At 45.9% G+C, this 19074-nt stretch overlaps 1 long non-coding RNA gene across 1 annotated transcript in view; it reads left to right on the forward strand.

Moving 5' to 3' along the window:
* The window catches only part of LOC135911879 (uncharacterized), a 30662-nt gene extending 15103 nt beyond the window's left edge, over positions 1–15559 (forward strand). Inside the window, exons 2-3 of the long non-coding RNA XR_011509120.1 lie at positions 5532–5652; positions 8704–15559. This is a non-coding gene — a long non-coding RNA (uncharacterized lncRNA). The remainder of the gene's footprint in view (positions 1–5531; positions 5653–8703) is intronic.
* Positions 15560–19074: the final 3515 nt, after the last annotated feature.

The raw sequence follows: 19074 nt of genomic DNA on the forward strand, positions 1-19074 counted from the left end.
CGTGTACAATACAGTGCCTGCAGAAGATACATAATTTTCGCAGCGAGAAAAACATTACAAATAGTGGCACGTGCAAAAATCGACAATTCGCGGCCACCCCATGCATCGGCCATCGCACGCATTTCATCCGTTTTTTCGAGCCAGAGTGACTCGCTTTCACGATACCCATCCAAAGGCACCCCCAGGTAAGAGCTAGGTGTCGTGAGCCACCGGATATTTTCAAAAACACCGGGCGTGACACTCCAGTGGCCATGCCAGAGACCAATGCACTTTTGCTTATTGATTTCACTACCGCTTTTCTCGCAAAACCTTTCAGTAATTCTTAATAATGCGCTAACACTCTCCCTATCTTCAGCAAATAGGGCAACGTCATCCGCATAAGCAAGAACACGTACTTCACAGGACTGTATCTTAAAACCCCTGATTTCTGTACTATTAACAATTTTTCTACAGAGCGGCTCCAAAAATAAAGCAAAAAGTAAAGGACTTAACGGACAACCCTGTCGAACAGAAGAGAGTACTTGTATGCGTTGTGAGAGTTCACCATTAACAATTAAATTGGTACATGAGCTTTTATATGCCATTTTGATGCCTTTACATATGACGGAACGAAGTCCTACATAATTAATTAATAAAAAGAGAACACTATGTGGTACCATGTCAAAAGCCTTAGCTAGATCTATTTGCAGCATCGCTACCTTGAGGAGAGCGCTATCGCAATATTCTAAAATGCTTCTGGCTGTATGAATATTTGTAACTATTTTCCTACCCCGGATGCCGCATGTCTGATGCGGCCCAACTAACTTCCGTATAACTCCCTGCAGCCTTGCTGCTAGAACTTTCATGAAAACCTTGTAGTCTACATTTGTCAACGTGATTGGTCTGTATCCTGTTACTTTAAGTAACGTATTTCTATCTTTGCCTTTTGGGATTAGTACTGTGTGGGCACGATTGAACGATGGAGGTAAAGACCCCCGCTCGAGTGCCTCTGAAAATACTTCATGCAATGCTATTGCCATATCCGTCTTGAACGCCTTGTAAAATGTCGCGCTAATCCCGTCCGGACCAGGAGATTTGCCCGAGCCTAGTTCCTCAATAGCCCTCTCAATCTCTTCGATACTAATATTCATTTCTAATAACTTCGTTTCCTCTTTGCCTAGCCTAGGCATTTCTGCCAAAAAGTCATCCTCATAGCCCGGTACCTTTGGCTCACGACAAGCGAACAATTCTCTATAGTAACTTTCAAATGCCGTCATGATAACTTTCTGTTCTTTGGATATCTTACCATTACATTCTATTTCCAATATTTCATTTCCTCGAGCGTACGCCTTTTCATCTGATAAAGCTCGCTTTGTTGGTACTTCCCCCGCGAGATATTTTTCAGCACGTGCACGTATAATTGCACCTCTGTATTTATCCTCCTCTAAGCTTTCTAGTTTTCTTTTAATGACTTGCAGTTCTTGCGTCACCAAACCCGGATTAGCTGTTTCGATTCGCACTAAGTCCTCGAGCTCCTGCCGCAGACCTTGTTCATGTTTTTGAGCTTGATATTTTATATGCCCACCTCTTTCTATAGCGTTCAATTGAACCCTTTGTTTAAATAACTCCCATTTCTCTGCGGCACTGCGTAGTGTGTCATTAAAAAACTGCTCTATTTCTTTCTTTGTTTTATCTATGAACACGTCATCCTTGATAAGCTTGGCGTTCAATTTCCACCTTTCCCATTCAAGTTTCCTTTTTTGCTTCTGTCCGATCTCGAAGATCACTAAACAATGGTCACTGAAAGAAACGGCATCAACATCATAGTTCTGACAAAAAGGCGCAATCTCCGAACTCACATACACTCGATCTAGTCTTGCATGGCTGGTGCCTTGAAAGTGTGTGAAGTGCTGGCGACTTCCACCTCTTGCAAACTGTGCCACATCATTTAAAGAGAATTTGCTCACGCATTCTTTAAGATACACCGCACTTTCATCATTTACACTAGCAGTGGTTGAACGGTCTTCCTGATTAAGGACACAATTGTAGTCACCCAACACAATCAAGCACCTCTCACAATCAAAATACATACTCACTTCGCGAAAGAACAGACATCTTTCATGCGGCTTTGTAGGTGCATAGACACAAATAATTCTAAATTTCGCTTCCCCGTAAGAAAGATCGCACAAAACAAAACGTCCTTGCGAGCAACTTGTAACCGTTTCAACGACAATGCCAATTGAATTTTTAACAAACAATACACACCCGGCTGATGTTCCCACCGCATGGCTCACGCATACATTGTACCTTAAAGAAAATTTTCCTACCAAGCTTTCGGTCGCTTCCTCTCTGCTAATCTTAGTTTCCTGGACCGCAAGCAAGTCTAGGTCTCTTTCTTGCATTATGCGCTTGACCTGATATTGCTTGCGGCTGGCCCCTAGACCCCGTACATTGAGCGTACCGATGCGTAATGGTGCAGATATACTAATCATGGTGATTGTAAGCGCGAACCACCAGTACACCGCTTACCGTGGTTCTACCCTGCAGTGGGAATACCGGGGTATTACTTGTCGCGCCCCTGACCCCGAACCGGCGACGAAGACGCCGACCGGACTTCGGGGACATATTTTTTACCCTTGGCGCCAGCAACGCGATGCCACTGACGCTCCAGGCGTTTGACCTTGCGTTCGGTGCTGTCCTCCGTCAACTTCGGAATGCCTGTTCTGGGACGCTTCCCGCGTGCCGCGGTCGCCCCCGTAGCGTCTGCTTGATCTTCGGCCGTAGTGATCTCGGTGCTGTCGCTCATGTCTTCCTCTTCACTTGCTTGACTTAAGGGCAGTGGCTCTTGCGTGTCGCCTATTTCGGCACGTTCCTCAGTTGTCTTCGTCAACTCGCGGCTGTCAGGTGTTGTCCCTCCAGCTTTCTCGGCGTCCGTCTCTCGGGCCTTGTCTTCGCGTTCCTTGGTGTTGCTGTTCGGGGCAGACTTTTCGGCCTCCTCCGCGTCCATAATATTCTCTTGGTCTTCTTCTGCAGGGAGAACCGTTTTGGTTACTCTAGCGTAGCTCCTTGCACAATCATTGGTTTCGTGTCCGAACGCCCGGCACACACCACAACGTGGCGTCTGGCAGTCCCGTCGAATGTGTCCTTGCCGGCGGCACCTCAAACATAGCGGGGACCGGCCCGGCGCCACAAGAAGTACAGTGCCACTTCCTAACTTGAAAAGATGAGGCAGGTCATCAAGCTCAACACCCTCCTTAAGTCTCATTCGCACGACTCTCGTCGTGGACGTCGCATGTTCAAAACCGGTGACGGACCAGTTGTCATTCGACACGTCTAGCACGTCACCAAAGCTGCTCAGCGCTTGCCGAAAGCTCTCACTTTGGACAGCAAAGTCGACCCAGTGCACTTTCACGGTGACGTCCTGTTGCACGGGGTCAATGACAGCGCAGAAGCCGCCCTTGACTTGAAGTCCACCCGTTTTCACGAGAACATCCTTGTCCACCTTGCTGCGCAACTTGACTAGCCAGACGTGATTCATCTGGTAGGCTCCAATACCCGTGATGTTCTTGATGATACCGGCTTCCTCCAATGGCTCGCGAAAATCTTCCAGCCGATATGGTCTTCTTGCCAGGTCCCCGTGCAAAAAAACGCACTGCTGCATGCTCTCGCCTGAAGGCAATGTTGGCAGCAACATCCTATAATCCGAGGGTGCAGAAGAAAACTTGTCACCGCGGCCAACGGCGGCCGCCAAAGAACCTCGCACGGAGCGAGCCATCACGCGTCCTTCCTCCTCGACTGAGCCACGAGTACGATGCTTCAAAGCGGTACAAAAGCGCCTCTAGTGAATGCGGTGTTGCCTTAGAAACGAGCTGTTTCTAAGGCGTGCGTCTCTTGCTCAGGCGCACATTTCGTTGCCGCGCCGAACGCTGCTTTGCTCGACGCTCACCGCGTCCAATGCGGGGCGCGTAGTCGCTGCCCTGTAGCCCATTGTCTTACACCCCTTGGCGGGTCGACGGGAACGCTGTCGCGTTCCACTCTTGAAGGCTAAGCAGAGTAACGCATGAGTTGTTTCTTCATCTAGCCGAACCAAATATAGCCAAGCAACAGCAGTTCACCAGGCTAAACAGTGGTTCAACTACTAAAATAAAGGCTAGTATGCTTCGCATCCTGGGCTTAACCTTACCTAAGCCACAGCCATTTTTTCTCCTGGCTTTTTTTATTAATTTTTTTCGGCTTGGTGCGCTTCAGCGTTGCGCGCGAGCTGTTGTGATTGTCTCGTTTCGCGTAGAGCACAATTTTGCGCGCTGTGCACGAGGACACCTGACTGATGGTGTAAATCAGTGCTACACAAATACTGAGGGAGACACAAGTGGATCACAGAGCATGATTCCGCGCTGGAACGCGGTAGAAAATGACATATAGTTTTAGTGTCTGCGACAAGCAGACGAAACGGAAGCGCATCTCACTTGCTGCGGTGCGAAGTAAAACAAAAACACGCACGCATTTGGTTTGTGTGTTTTATTATTTCTGTAAGCTTTAGTTCGTATATTTAAGCAACATATTACTCAAAGAACAGAAGTTCGCTTGAATATTTCTCGGAAGTGGCATATCGCCACGAGGGACGTCACAGCACAAATTCGCGTACGTAGGCGCGCCGGCTGCCGGGAGAAGGGAAAATGACATTAGGTTTCAAATTTCAGATCTTTCCTCGGCGCGTAGCGATGTAATACTTTGCAGACACGATCGTTATTGCACATTGTATGTTCTGTGCTTCTCAGCCCAAAATGGCCAGACAGACCTGGTGAGGGGCCATATAAGGGCTAGGACCCCCAGGATCGCGTCCGTGTGTAGACACAAAACTCCCCATGCGTGGGCCGATCTCGAGGACGGTGCCGCGCCGGGCCGACCTGTGGCAGAGGTGAAGTAGGCGTTAAGCACTCCCCATACATGGGCCGATCCCGAATATTGTGCAATGCCGGGCCGACCCCCGGCAGAGATGAAGCAGGGGTTATGCACTCTCCAAATGGGGTCCGATCCCAAAAATAGTGCAGTGCCGTGCCTACCGGCGGCGGAGGTGCAGTTTGCCATTAAGGGGCCCACGTACACAGCTTCGATGGTCATCCATCACAGAGAGGAAGGGCACTGAGTTTTTTTTGTCTTTATAATGTTTCCTAGCAGGTGGTTTTTATGCTGCATCACTTGCACCATGGCACACATAATTTGAATTTGCCTTTTAGTTTGCACTTAACCGGAAGGAGCTGCAGAATTTATGCTGTGAAATTTTTGTGGCATCTTCAGCAAGTAGTCTTGTGGCTGTTGTGCCTGGCTTGGTAGCTAGCTAAATGAGGAACTCCATTGAGCTGGCGCTGGGTTCCAAGCCAGCTGGCCCTTCAGTGTTGATCTATTAGCTCTACAATCCTGTGTTCATCGTAGTTTCACCGAGTTTTAATGTGGACCTACATCATTTTCAATTTGTAATCGCTGCGCTAAAGACCTAAATATGAATGAAGCAATGTGCTTGACCATTTTATTAACCTTCCTCTTCTTTTCAGCTCCCACCCCCAGTCTTGGTCATCTTCCTCATCTTCATGGAGTCTCCACTTGGCCTGATCCGAGCACTTCACAGCACTAGACAACCTCACTGTACAAAGGTGGAAGAGAAGACATCAAAATGTAAGGCTATTGGACTGTACCTAATACTGAACATAAAAATCAATAAGCAATAAAGGAAGGAAGCTTTAGTAAAATCACTGGAAAAAAAAGTATAGAGAAGCAAATAGCAGATAATTGATGAGAGTAGAATGAATCTAAATTACAAATGAAAAGAAAACCAACATTAAATTGGTTGGGCTTCTTAATGAATTGTCAGCAGTATACAAGTTACAATGCAAGGCATAAATTTGAAGAATAAGTATGGGCAGAACAGGAGGAGGCAGTGTGAAAACTGCAGAACAGACCAAGATGCTTTAGGATTGGCAAGCACGTAGACAATACACCATTTGTAATTGCACAGCCTATACAAATTGCACGAGCAGAGAATAGACCTCCATAGTTAGTTTTTCTAAACGTAAATGGTGTGTGTGACAATCTAAATGGAAATGTGATGGAACTTGTTACAAAAGTCTGGGGGAAAACAATGCTTCCAAAGGCAGTATATGAGAATAATGAAGTAGAGGTAGCATGAGAACGCTTCCCTAGTATGCAGATAGTTAACATTCGAAAAAGCTTGAGCTGTAGTTCCTCCTATCACCTTGGCTCTTTATGGTATACAAAGTAGGCTTGGAAAGGAGCTTAGGGTCAAGTAAGCCAGATTACACTTTCTCCTATAAGCATGATGATGTGGAATTGGAGCAACATCTTCCAGATTTGATGTATACTAGTGACATTGTTTGGTTCGTGGAGTCAGTGATATATGCATATTCTGGCAGATATTTGTAAAGAAGAGGTGGAACAAGGAGTTAGGTTCAGTGAACAGAAATTGGACTTTATGATGTTTAAGGGAGCCTGTGATGAGAGAGTTGCCATAGTGGGAACCGAAACACAAAAGTTTGATGAATGTACATACCTAGTAGCATAAGTTGGACAGAAAAAAGTGCATTGAAAAGCATGAACAAGTATTTAAAGAAAGAAGTAACAGAAATGCTGAATAATGAAACAGAGCGCTGTGTAGGGGCTGGTATGAGGAAGTGCCAAGTGTGTAGAAACAAGTTATTGTTCGTGGGCTTGCATGTGGAAACTCAACGTTGCGATTTAAATCTGCATTGCAAGCATGAACAATTAAAGGGTTATGTGGAGACTACCTTTCGGGGTGCAAAGAACTGCAAATGTGGCTTTATAAGAAGGCATAGGCTGGGCATAATGGACAGGCACAATGTTGAAACCAGAATTGGAACTTAATAAAAAAGCAAAACTTGAAATCAGCAAGTGCTGTTGTTCAGCAACTGAAAGGGCAATGCACTGCTGTTGAAAGCCAGATTAATATGACTGAAACATGCCTTATTAAAAAAAAGTTTGCTGATGATGATGCGCATGTGGACAAAGCATAGAAGTGATTGAACATACATTGATGGGACATGCATGGTGGTATATGTCCAGAGGTAAATGAGGTCCTGGTTACTATGCCTGAGGCATTGGGCTTTATGGATGACAGAGGAACGGTAAATTAATCTTGAATGGAGAATAGTAGAAGGTTGCTAGATTATTTGTGGCATAACGGAAGGGAACACACAGAATGAAAACACATAAGTTCTTGTAGGGCAAGAAATTTCTATCAGGTTCCAAATTTTAATAACATAAACGATGAGTCGTATGGGCCACATAAGTTTACAAGAAAAGTAAAGATAATGGGCTTGTAGCATCAGCCACTGTCCTGCTGCAAAGGGATTCTGCTAATATCTATCCATCCATCCATGTACCTGCCCCCACAGGCACCTTTGTGTGAAGCCAAATTGTGTGATGAATGGCACTCGAGCAAAAGGACGTGCTTATTACAAGACAGATGAAACACAGACGTGAAGAAAAACGATGTGAGCTGTAATTTGCCACACTAAGAAAACGACTGAGGTTAAAGCTGCATCATTCAGTCCTTTTATTAGCGAAGCATCTAACAGTCCTCGGCTTTTCAGGGTGGCGTTTCGTTTGGCTGCTTAATAATTGGATTCGCATCATATGTTACTCAAGAGTTCTGGGTTGGTTAGCTGAGAAGGTGAAAAATGCCCACCTTGCTCTGGAACTATGCTCTTGGCTGTCATTTTACAGCTGCAAGTTACAACCTGTCTCAGTTTTCTTCCAGTCTGTTTCTGCATTAAACATGTCCTTTAGTAAACACCAACTAGGCCCAGAACATGTTCTTATATTGTAGGTAAGCTCCCAGTTCTAGGAAGTTTTGTTTGTAGATCATTTTATCTCGCGCTTTGTTTTGAATTTCGTTATAATGGAATAATTCTGAGTCTGTTAAAATTGGCTAGACTAACCCCTGAGTCAGTCCTTTGACAACACTCATCTATAATGAACTAACTGTCAGTCATAAGCATGTGCTTGAAGAATATACTTAATAATTTAATGTTTTGCTGTTCGATGCAATGCAGTCGTTGGACCACCCGTTGGTCCATAGAGCAACAAATTCTCAGAGTTGGAAATACTGTATGCCTGCATCACATAAGGAGCATAATATTCAGCATAACACCACGACAGGATGTTGCATGGGTAAGCGCAGGTATAATGTAAGATACAACCTGCTCATTGGCTAAGGTGTCATGTTGCTGAGCCCAGTGTCTCAGGTTCGATAATGAGCTACTGCAGCCACTTCACAATGAGAATGTAGTATAAAAGCATTCGTGCACCGCACTTTGGGCACAAATTGAAGCAGTTCAAGCAGTCAAAATTAACCCGGAGCTCTACATTGCAGCGTCCCTCATAAACCTCTGTGCTGTTCAGGGATGTTAATCCCCATAATTTGCTTTTCTGTTAGCTGACGTGTGTGAAGCACTTTTTGCCATAAAATATTTGTTGCGAGTATGGTGTGTGGTGACTTTTATCCCCACCCCATTACAGGGTAGAAAAATGGAAGCTCGCAACTTGTTACCCTCCCTTCCTTCTTTCTCTAGTTGCAAGCTCCTCTTCAGTTGCTGTAATTTTTTTTGTCATACCTTGCTGTGCTTATTTCCTTCAGTAAAAGAGACATAGCTTTTGCTTATTGAATGCTCCTGTTGCCTTCTTTTTCAGAAGTGAGGAATGCCATGATGCACCAAGATCCAAAGCAAAGTCTGTGTCAAGAAATCCTGAACAGGCCTCTCAAAGCCAATCTGTGCCTTCGTGACAACTGTTGAAAGTGAATGCCGTCTACTTTTCAAGTCACCGAAAAGTGTATGATCAAGTTCATTGCCTTTGCAACATGCACCTCAGGTATCATGCATATTTATAAGCACCTTTGGAGTACATAAACTCGTTGTCTTCTCAAGGACGGTGACACTACAAAAGTGTCGATGACTGAATCCGATAGTGACATTGATGAGCACTACATTGTGATGTAGACAAAAACACCAGCACTGTGAATATTCAAGAATAGTGGACTTAATGAGCATAAGACAGCAGATTCCAGTGGGGCTTATGTAAGTATGCTGTAGTTCAAAAAAAAAGAGCTGCTTGAACATTTAACATGGGAAAGCAGAGTATCCTGAGAAGATTGATCAGGCTAAATCTGATTGAAGGAACGTAGTAGCAACGTAAGAACTTTTTTGAAAAAAAGAACTTTAGGGAATAGAAAACTGCACTTCACTGTATGATATAAAGAACAATTTTGTGCTCCGAAAGCAGAATATTTATAAATTATACGAAGCTTCATAAAAAAAAACTTCTTCAATTCACTTATGACCAATCATTCATTGAAATATCCTGACACTGTGGATCACATTTCTACTTACCAGAGGCTGGCTATGGCTCTGGAAAATATGCACCTTGAATGTATAATACCCATCTTTGCCGAAAGGAGTGAAAACTTGCAAGACCCACGGCTCGGGCGTATCTCCGAAGGGCAAAGTAAACTCCAAGAGCATTGTTTGAAACCGGTGTGTTTCAGTCATTGTCCTCAAAGGATCGTGGACAATGATCTTCAACCAGAAACACAGTGTAATCAAGAATGGCCACTTGCACAGGTCAACATATTAGAATGTTCCGAAGCAGATGACAATTTGAATGCAGAACATTGTTTGCCTGCACTTCATCCGGAATTGAACATTCCATTTCTCTCACCGAGATTTTCATCCGATCCCTCACCATCTGAATATGAGTGGCATTCGCCAAGTGTAAATGTTGAAAATTGCAGTGGCTCCAAGTTGCAGTGCAGTTCTAATCGTGGAGAGCACGTTAATCCAATTGGCACAGAAAAGGAGTTGCTTGAAAACGGCCATGCTAACCCACCATCCTACGAGGTTGCCAAGTTTCGCGAGGCCAGTCTTGTTGGTGGCACACATCTGCACAAGCGTCAAAATAATCGGCTTGCAAATAGCACCATACTTGACATTGGGCATATTCATGGAACACAGTATAGCAGCAACAGTGTCGTCTCTTGGCAGAGTCATCTCGATATTACCTTTTCAAGTGAGACAGGGCGAAGCTACCCATCTGAACGAAATATGTGGCCTGGGCGCATAATACCTCTTAATCCTGTGAGTGAAGAGAGACTGCAAGACCCCCGACTTGCACCTCCTGTCTTCCGCAGTACTTGTGTTGGGCAGTTCACCTTGCGACCGGATGACTTTCAAAGCAGTCAGCACAAGTACGTTGCTTTTGGCCAAGAGTTCAGTGATGGCAGAATGACCAGAATTTCGTCAGCAGACAACAGAGTAGCTGGCTTGGTCGACACCTCTGGCTGTCAGTCTGATGGAACTTCTGGAGCTACCCCTGCAGGAAACCACGTGAAAAATATTTTTAATGTCAAGTGTGAATCGCAGGAAATTGGCACAGTGATGGAAGACAACAAGAATGAGTGCGTGCCATCGCAGGCCCAAATTGAACAATGGTTAGCTGCAAACCGAAAGCTGTGGGACCGCAGTTTCATTCATTCACCGGAGGCACCATCAGAGCAGCTGCAGTCAGTTTATTCTCCCAGCTCTGTATTGTCACCACTATTCTCGCCGGATGTCCTCTTGTCACCATCGTCAGTGTCATCTCCGATAGGAAGGCAGCCACCAATGCAAGTGACCCATCCTGAAAGTGACAAACAAACACCAGCTAATCAAGAAAGCAAGCAAGTGCTGTCCAAGCAGAAAAGTCAAGCAGACCCTCCTGAGCAAAACAATGAGCCAGCGCCAGCAGGACCAGAGCCGTCCCAAGCACTCCGTCAAGGATGCGGCTCCGGGAGCTTCGCTTATTGGCCTCCAGTGGCCTACTGGTTTCCACTGCAACCATTGTGGCCACACATGTCATCAGCACAAAAATCGCGTGTGGCTGCAAAGCATCCTCCAATGCGATCACCATCAGTGGGACCTCTTCTTGCAGCAGAAACTCCCCTAATGGTCCAATCTGCAAAACCTGTGGTGCAATCGCTGCCCTTGCTGGCACCGAACATGCCGTCGCACCCTTCAGTCTTCACGCCAACAACTCGGCAAGTAGAAGATCTACCACAGTACCCACAGCGTTATCCAGCGCCACCTCCATTTTTACCACCATCACAAGAACAGGTGCCCCTTGTAACATCAGTGCCTCATCAGCTGCCAGAAGAACGTGAGTTTTCATTTCTGCCTACCGAGCCGCAAGTGCATTCTGCATATTCACAGTCACCGGCTTATTACGAACCTACTTCGATTGCGCCACCAGCATTACAGGCACTAGCAGTGCCACAAACTCTGGGAAAAGAAAGTACGCACTCGCAAATGCAGCCAGAAGTAGACATGCAAATGGGAACACTAGTGCAGCAACCATTTGAATATTCATCTGAACATGCACAAATGTTGCCCAAAGCTGGATCAGAGTTCAAGCCGCAAGCTCCTCCACAAGAACTGCCCTTGGAATATCAACAAACGCAGACTCAATCAGATTCACAACTTGAGCCATCATTGACACCACAAGGCAGCCATTCATCCGAGTGTCCGCAAAGTCAAACACAGACAGAGGAAGAAGTTGTAGCTGAGGCACTAGAGTGGCAAGAAATTTCATATGTACAGAAAGATGGGACACTTGAAGTTTTGTATGTGCAAAATGGGACACACGCTGGGGCACTAGAAGACTCACCTGGAGATTTGCAAGACATACTAGAAGACTCACAAATGCAGTCAGAAGCAGACATGCCAGTGGGAACACTGGCGCAGCAACCAGTCGAAGCTGGGGCACTAGAAGACTCACCTGGAGACTCGCAAGACATACTAGAAGACTCACAAATGCAGTCGGAAGCAGACATGCCAATGGGATCACTGGCACAGCAGCCAGGTGAACAATCGTGTCGAGATGTACAAGTGTTGCCAGAAGCTGAATCGGAGTGCAAGCCACGAGCTCCTCTACTAGAACTGCCCTTAGAATATCGACAAATGCAGGCTCAATCCGATTCAGTACGTGAACCATCAGTGCCACCACAAGGCAGCCATTCATCTGAGTGTCCACAAAGTGAAGCACAGACAGAGGGAGAAGTGGCTGAGTCACTAGAGTGGCAAGAAATTTCATATGTACAGAAAGATGGGACACTTGACGTTTTATATGTGCAAAATGTGACACAAGCTGGGGCACTAGAAGATTCACCTGGAAACTCTCAAGACATACTAGAAGACTCGCAAATGCAGTCAGAAGCAAACGTGCCAATGGGAACACTGGCACAGCAACCAGTTGAACAGTCATATCGAGATGTACAAATGTTGCCAGAAGCTGGATCGGAGTTCAAGCCACGAGCTCCTCTACTAGAACTGCCCTTAGAATATCAACAAATGCAGGCTCAATCAGATTCAATACTTGAACCATCATTGCCGCCACAAGGCAGCCATTCATCTGAGTGTCCACGTAGTGAAGCACAGATGGAGGGAGAACATATGGCAGAGGCACTGCAGTGGCAAGAACTTTCATATGAACAGCAAGGTGGGATACTCGAAGTTCCATATATGCAATATGGTACACAAGCTGGAGCACTAGAAGACTGGCCTCAAGAAGAACCTTATGGTCATTCAGTAACAGAATGGCAAGAAGAATATTCATATGAACAACCATATTGGCAACCGAACACTGAATCGTGGCTTGCAGAACTAGCTCCACCACAATATTCAGAAATGCAACTTCCTACAGAATCACACCCTGCTGCTTTAGTGCGGCAACTAGAAAGTTTTTCAGAACACCCTGAAAGGCCACCACAAGCTGAGTCAGGCTTTGATCAACAAGTACCACCTCAAGGATGTTCATTTTGCTATCCGCAAACACAGCCAGAAGAGTTCCAGGAAGCCCCGTTGCAAGAAACACGTCAACGCAGTTGCAAACATATGCATCTGCCAGCTGCTGCACTTTCTGCAACACCAGTACCTTGGACAGAGGGACCACTGTTCACATATCCCAACATGCATCAGAGTTCAAAGTCAGCAGCTGCTTCCACAACGCCATCCTTGGGAGCACATCCATTCGCGCACATGTATCCACAACTAGACTCAACCCATACTGGGTATGTGACAGCTTCAGGAGAACCTCACTTCCTACAGCCTACTATGCAGATGCAAGGAGAGGTGGTGCGGTCGTCAGTACAGCTTTCGTGTGCAGTGCCAATGCAACCTTTCCTACAGCAGCCAGTTTCAACATCAGCAGCCCCTTTTTTACAACTGTGCTCAGGAATGCAGCAAGCACAATGTGGGCCTACGCAGTTGATGTATCCTGTTCCAACAGTGCAACTGCCAAAACAGCCCATGCCATCACCACCGTTAACTCCACTTTGCACTGGACTCGTAGCTGCCCCTCAAAGTTCTGCACCCTGGCCACTTCCTGTGATGCATTGCCTGAATCAGCAGTGTGCATCACATGAAACTTCTCCGGCTGTGGCTACTTTACCAGGTACAAGACCACCAACCAGAGCGGTCCCCTTTTCGACGACCTTTCGGTTACCATTGCCGGCTTCGCATCCATCACTTGAAGTAGTGCCTATGCCACCGTTGCCGACTTCCCCGCCACCCAGCAAACCACCTCCACCATCAGTGCCTCCGCCGCCAGTGTCGCCACCACCTGAACGACCTCCACAACCATCTCCAACACCGCCTCCACCACCGGCTCCATCACCACCACTAAACTCCCAAAGTTGCAGAAAGCCCCCGCTGCCATCTTCTCCGCCACCTCCGACTCCACTACGGCTGTCTGAATCACCACGTTCCTCATCACGACGCCAGTCAAAGCGGTGTGAGAAAAATTACTCCAAGAGTTCATCACCCTCGCGTTCGCCACATTCCAGGTACCCCATATGGGCACCGAGTTATAAGAGGTCCTACTGCACAGAAAACAAGGGTCACCGGCACTCAACAAAGTCCTTCAAGACTTCTAGAACCACCCGGTGACCGCCTGTGCAGGTTAGTTAACCAACACATCTGAATGATGCTCTCAAGACACGGCATCATTGTGGGACCTGGTCCATTCTCACTATGACCAGTGGCACTATCTTAATTTGTGACGAAAGCATTTGCTAAATTTTCTTTCTTTAGTTCTGTGCACCTTCTGATTCTTAGGTGAATGGACAGGGCACTATGATTGAAAGTTATTTGTTAACAAATACTTTGCTTTCTAGCTTCGTTATTGAAACAGTTATTGGCAGAGCCAGTCAGCTTCTGTTATACACTGTATACGAGCCGTTCCTTTTCAAGGCACAAAATTGCAGGTGCTCTATCACAAAGCTGTATACTTTGTGCATGCCACTCCTCAACAATGGCGTAATAATCTTCCAATGATTTTCTTAATCTGCAAATCATTTTGATAAAATTTTACATTTTTCAATGCAAACCACATCAGTGAACTGCAGTCATATTGCAAATTTGGAAGGTGCTGCCTTTGCATTGAATATCACTTTACATGTGTGTCAGTTTACTCGCTTGACCAAACTGTCTGTGGGATCAGAACAGGAATGTTAGCATATTGTGGCTCTTCACCTGGGCACCATTTCAAATTAATGCAGTGTACTTGTAGGCTGATGTTGAAGCCTAGTCGAGTCAGATTTTTCTAATGAGACTGCCAGAGTAACAAATGCCGAACCACATCTTCCTTGTGTTGTCATTACGTCATTGACTGTACTTGAAGAGAGGCTTTTAATGGGGACCTCCTGTTCCTGATTATGTGTGCGTGCATTTGTTTTCTTAACTGCCGTTTTTACATAGGTTAAGTGAACTTTGATAAAAGCAGATGGCAGTAGGTTTTTCCTATTCATTACTACCTTACAGAAGGTACGGTTTTGTGTTGTGGTTTTTGCTCAAGAGGGGAGAGTTCCAGAGCAGGAATACCTAATGAGAACTTTGGGTCTTGAAATACTCGTTTCTCAGTTATTCCTTTATGTTGATGGTTATCTATATGGGTATAGTCACTTTTCGCCCAAGTGCATTCCATAACAGCCGACAGTGGCTGTGATTTATTATTGTGATAATGTAACCATAGACCAGCACTGCTGTTTTAAAATGTGCTACATAAATGAAAGATGTGTAAAATCTAGTCTCTGCTTTCATAGATGCTGTGATCCTTAATGTGTTTTAAAAAATGTTGATGGTGGAACACTGAGAATGCCCATTGAAGCAATGCTCTGTACAAGTGCCTCAGTATACAACTGTACCGACTACACCGCTGATAGATGTTGAAAAGGTGGACGTCGCTGTATTAATGTGTGGTCAAGTTGATTGTTAGTAAAGTTTGCTGGTTGTACTGTACTAATGTCATGTCATCATGCTTTGGTCTAAACAGCCTAAAATTGCTGTTTGTGTGTTCTGCCTTTCATTGTTTGTACTCATGCATATGTTCGATCATAGTTTACCGGTTGTCAGTCTCTACGTTCTGGAAGAACTGTATTGTACTCTTTGTTTCGTCCATGCTCTTGCGAAAAGCAACGCGGAATATTTTTGCAATAAAAAATTGTCTTCCTTTGTTTGTATCTGCAAGTGTTCAGAATAAGGTTGTAGGTTCCACAGTGCCGGCAGCTGCGAGTCTATCTTGGAAAGGTGGGTTAAGATAACGCCCTTGTGCTAGGAATCGAGTGCAAGAATACTTTATAGGGCATACCAACATTATTTTTTGAAGGGCCCCCGTTATCTACAGATGGTCAAAGTCACATGGGCTTCCTCTATCATTGCCCAGGCAATCCTAGCACCAAAATTAGTCGCTCTTCATTTCTTTCACTGTGATAGCTATTATATGGGTGCCCCAGGCGAATTTCGACGGTCGTCTTCGACGTCGATGTGATCCATCTAAAGTCCAAGTGCTATAACGCCGCGGTGTCCTGTGGGTGCGAGTGTGAGTCGGGAAGGATGGTGGCTCGAACTCGCGCGCGCGAAGGAGGAAGCGCGTCGTCTTGCGTCGCGCGCATTTGAGGGGGGAGGGGCGTACCTTGAAAGCCATCTGCATTGGATACAGAGTCTAGGTGCGCTAAGGGCTGCCGGATTCGTGTGCGCTGGGCTCTCGCCGCGCACTTCGCGTTCAAGCGAGGGGCAGCACGAAGGGCAGCTCTCCCCTCACGCTAGCGTCTCGTCAGCGGGTGCCCGCGGTCATCGAGTGAGATGTGTTCGCCCGTGCTGGCGTATCACATATCGTGCTTGCTAAAGTAGCGGTCATCGAGTGAGTGAGTGAAATAACTTTATACGGTCATCGAGTGAGATGTGTTTGCCCGTGCTTGCGTATCACGTGCCATGCTTGGTAAAGTAGCAAGCGAAACTCAAATTTATACGGCCGATGAAACTACGTATGTCGGTCTACTAATTTGCTAACGAAATCGATGTTTCGCGTTTTCGACGAAATTGCGGTATTCATTTCACCCGCCTAGCACCCCTGGACAATGGTTTTTTTTTTTTTTGGAGTGTAGTGCTCGGCCTTGTGGGACGCAGACTCACGAGGCCATGGCTTCATACGCTTTGTGTTCCGACTTAAGGCAATGCGAAGGCAACGTGTTGACGTAACCCGATCCTTCCATTCGCACCGATCCTGATTAGATTAGGTGACTGAACACTGATTCAATTGGCAAGCACGAGTAATTTCCCCGATGTCCTTGTTCTTTGTTCGCTTCTTATGATTAATAAAAATCGGGCCCCTCGGTTTTTACGAAGATTGTATCGAGTGTAAGACTTTCGTTGCGGTTTTCGGATGATTACTTGCCCAGTGTGTCCAGTGCGACATTCTTTTCCCATCGCCCTTGTACAGGTTATTGTACAGTGGAGGCCCAGGCATCGATGTTTTAAAAAGAGAAGAAAATACAAGTCCAGCCAGTAACAAAAACCTTTCTTAAATTGCACGCCGGAACATTACCAGTTAAGTTTTTTTAAGAAATGGAATTATATTGTGGGTATAGCACTGTTGAATTTGCAAACAGAGACAATAGATCCCGTATTTTTTAATACTTTTTGGAAGGGTGTTTTTTCTGAGATACATTACAGAGGACAATAAAGAATTTCCACTGGACCCGTATGGTATTCGGTACTTAAGCGTAGATAAGGAGGATAGGCTACCTTTTGATTTAATTATGCTCATGGGCCCCCATTGTATTTCGTCCACAATGGCAGGATACATAGGCGCCGACTACGCGGGGGGAGGACTCCGGGGCTCGAGTCCCCCCTGAAGATCCCCGGGGGGGGGCAAGCCCCCCCCCCCCCCCGAAACACACTTAAAGTGTCATTACCAGATATGGTCACCCACATCATCTGATGTTTCTTTTGGTTTGCCTTTACCTTTTCACTCAACATTGTATTGTGGCCAATACCTTACTGCATCACTGTTGGCGGGGACGTGCACGACTTTGAATTCATATAGATTTATATATGTGTGTGTGTGTGTGTATATTCGCTTTGTTTTTGCAAATCCTGACAATATGAGACAAGCGCAATAAAAGCATCAGCGGCGGCTGCCTCATCCGTACATTCTCACTTCAACATTGTTTTAAATTTCCGCTGTAAATACTATGAACATACAAAATATACTTAAATATACACACAGCACAAGTTTTATTATATTTTTAAAACAGGAGGAGGTAGCCAGTTACGAATGATTTCTAAAGGCACGGATAGCCTATTCCAAGATAATAAATATGTTGCTGTATATTCACCTTGTTTCAAATTACTTTGAATCCTCTTTTGACTCTTAAAAAAGAACCTCGACTTCAGTAACCCCTTCAGCAGTTTTTATCAACGGCGTGTGAAATGCACGGGAATGATACGTGTCTCAGTATTGCTTCTCTTTCCAGTAAGCGATGCTAACGACACTAAGAAGAAAGGACAAACTCTTCCAATAAGTTGCAACATTTATTAGGGATAGGAACATCGTCATTTGTATGCAGATGTCATTAATATATACAGGGTGTCCCAATTATCATGCACCAAGGTTTAATATAACGAGTAATGCGTTACTCGGAGAGAACTAGTGCATATTGTTTCCAGTACGGTGAAGTAGCCGCCACTAATTTTTTCGTTACTAAGGTTTAGTTAGCTAATTACAGTTATCTAACACGAAAGGTACTATCCTAATTATAAATTTGTCAATGAGGCATTTGTAGGCACAGCCAAGGAAAAGCAAACTGTGGTATTCATCATCATCAGCAGCCTGTTTTATGTCCACTGCAGGGCCAAGGCCTCTCCCTGCGATCTCCGATTACCTCTGACCTTATTCCAACTAGTGCCCGCGAATTTCCTAATTTCATCGCTCCACCCAGTCTTCTGCCGTCCTCGACTGCGTTTCGCTTCCCTTGGTACCCATTCTGTAACCCTAATAGTTCAGCGGTTATCCAACCTACACATTACATGACCTGCCCAGCTCGATTTTTTGCTCATAATGTACTGTCGGCCAAAAAAGTAAACAGACCACGGCTCAAGTGGCCGGAGCGGCGGCGGGGCCACACCGGGGCGCTGCTATCGCGCTCCGCGCACTGGCGACGAGAATGCCCCGAGTGACGCCAGACTTCGCCCTCACTCTCACGTGGTACCTCATCACGCTTGATAAATTTCTAGCGCACCGTTCGGTTGCTCTGCTGCTGACGGTCGCGACGAAGGGGACCGTGCGTCGCTGGTAGTCCGGCACATGGCGCTGTCGTGCAGTAGCGGGCGGCCGTAGCGCATCAACGCGAGGCACTCGGAAGGAACGAAGACCCGTTCTGATTGTTGTTTTGCTTATAGTTAATTTGTGTTTCATATTAGTACATGTCGCCGGCGTCCACCGCTGCTCGATTTTAGGCAGCATAACGCAAGTAGTCGCAACGGCGGCTACAGTGACGCGTGAGAGTGAGGGCGAAGTCTGGCGTCACTCGGGGCACTCTCGTCGTCAGAGCGCAGAGTGCGATATCAGAAACCACCAGAACGAGAAAGCTTGCCTTCGTGCGTCGGGTTCGCTGCCAGCGTTTGCCGGTAAACATTGCGCTTACATAAGCTGCAGTTGCCGGGAAGCGTGAGAAGCAGTCGGCGATTTTTGAAT

This window comes from Dermacentor albipictus, chromosome 10, assembly GCF_038994185.2.
Source record: "Dermacentor albipictus isolate Rhodes 1998 colony chromosome 10, USDA_Dalb.pri_finalv2, whole genome shotgun sequence".
Lineage (NCBI taxonomy): Eukaryota > Metazoa > Arthropoda > Arachnida > Ixodida > Ixodidae > Dermacentor > Dermacentor albipictus.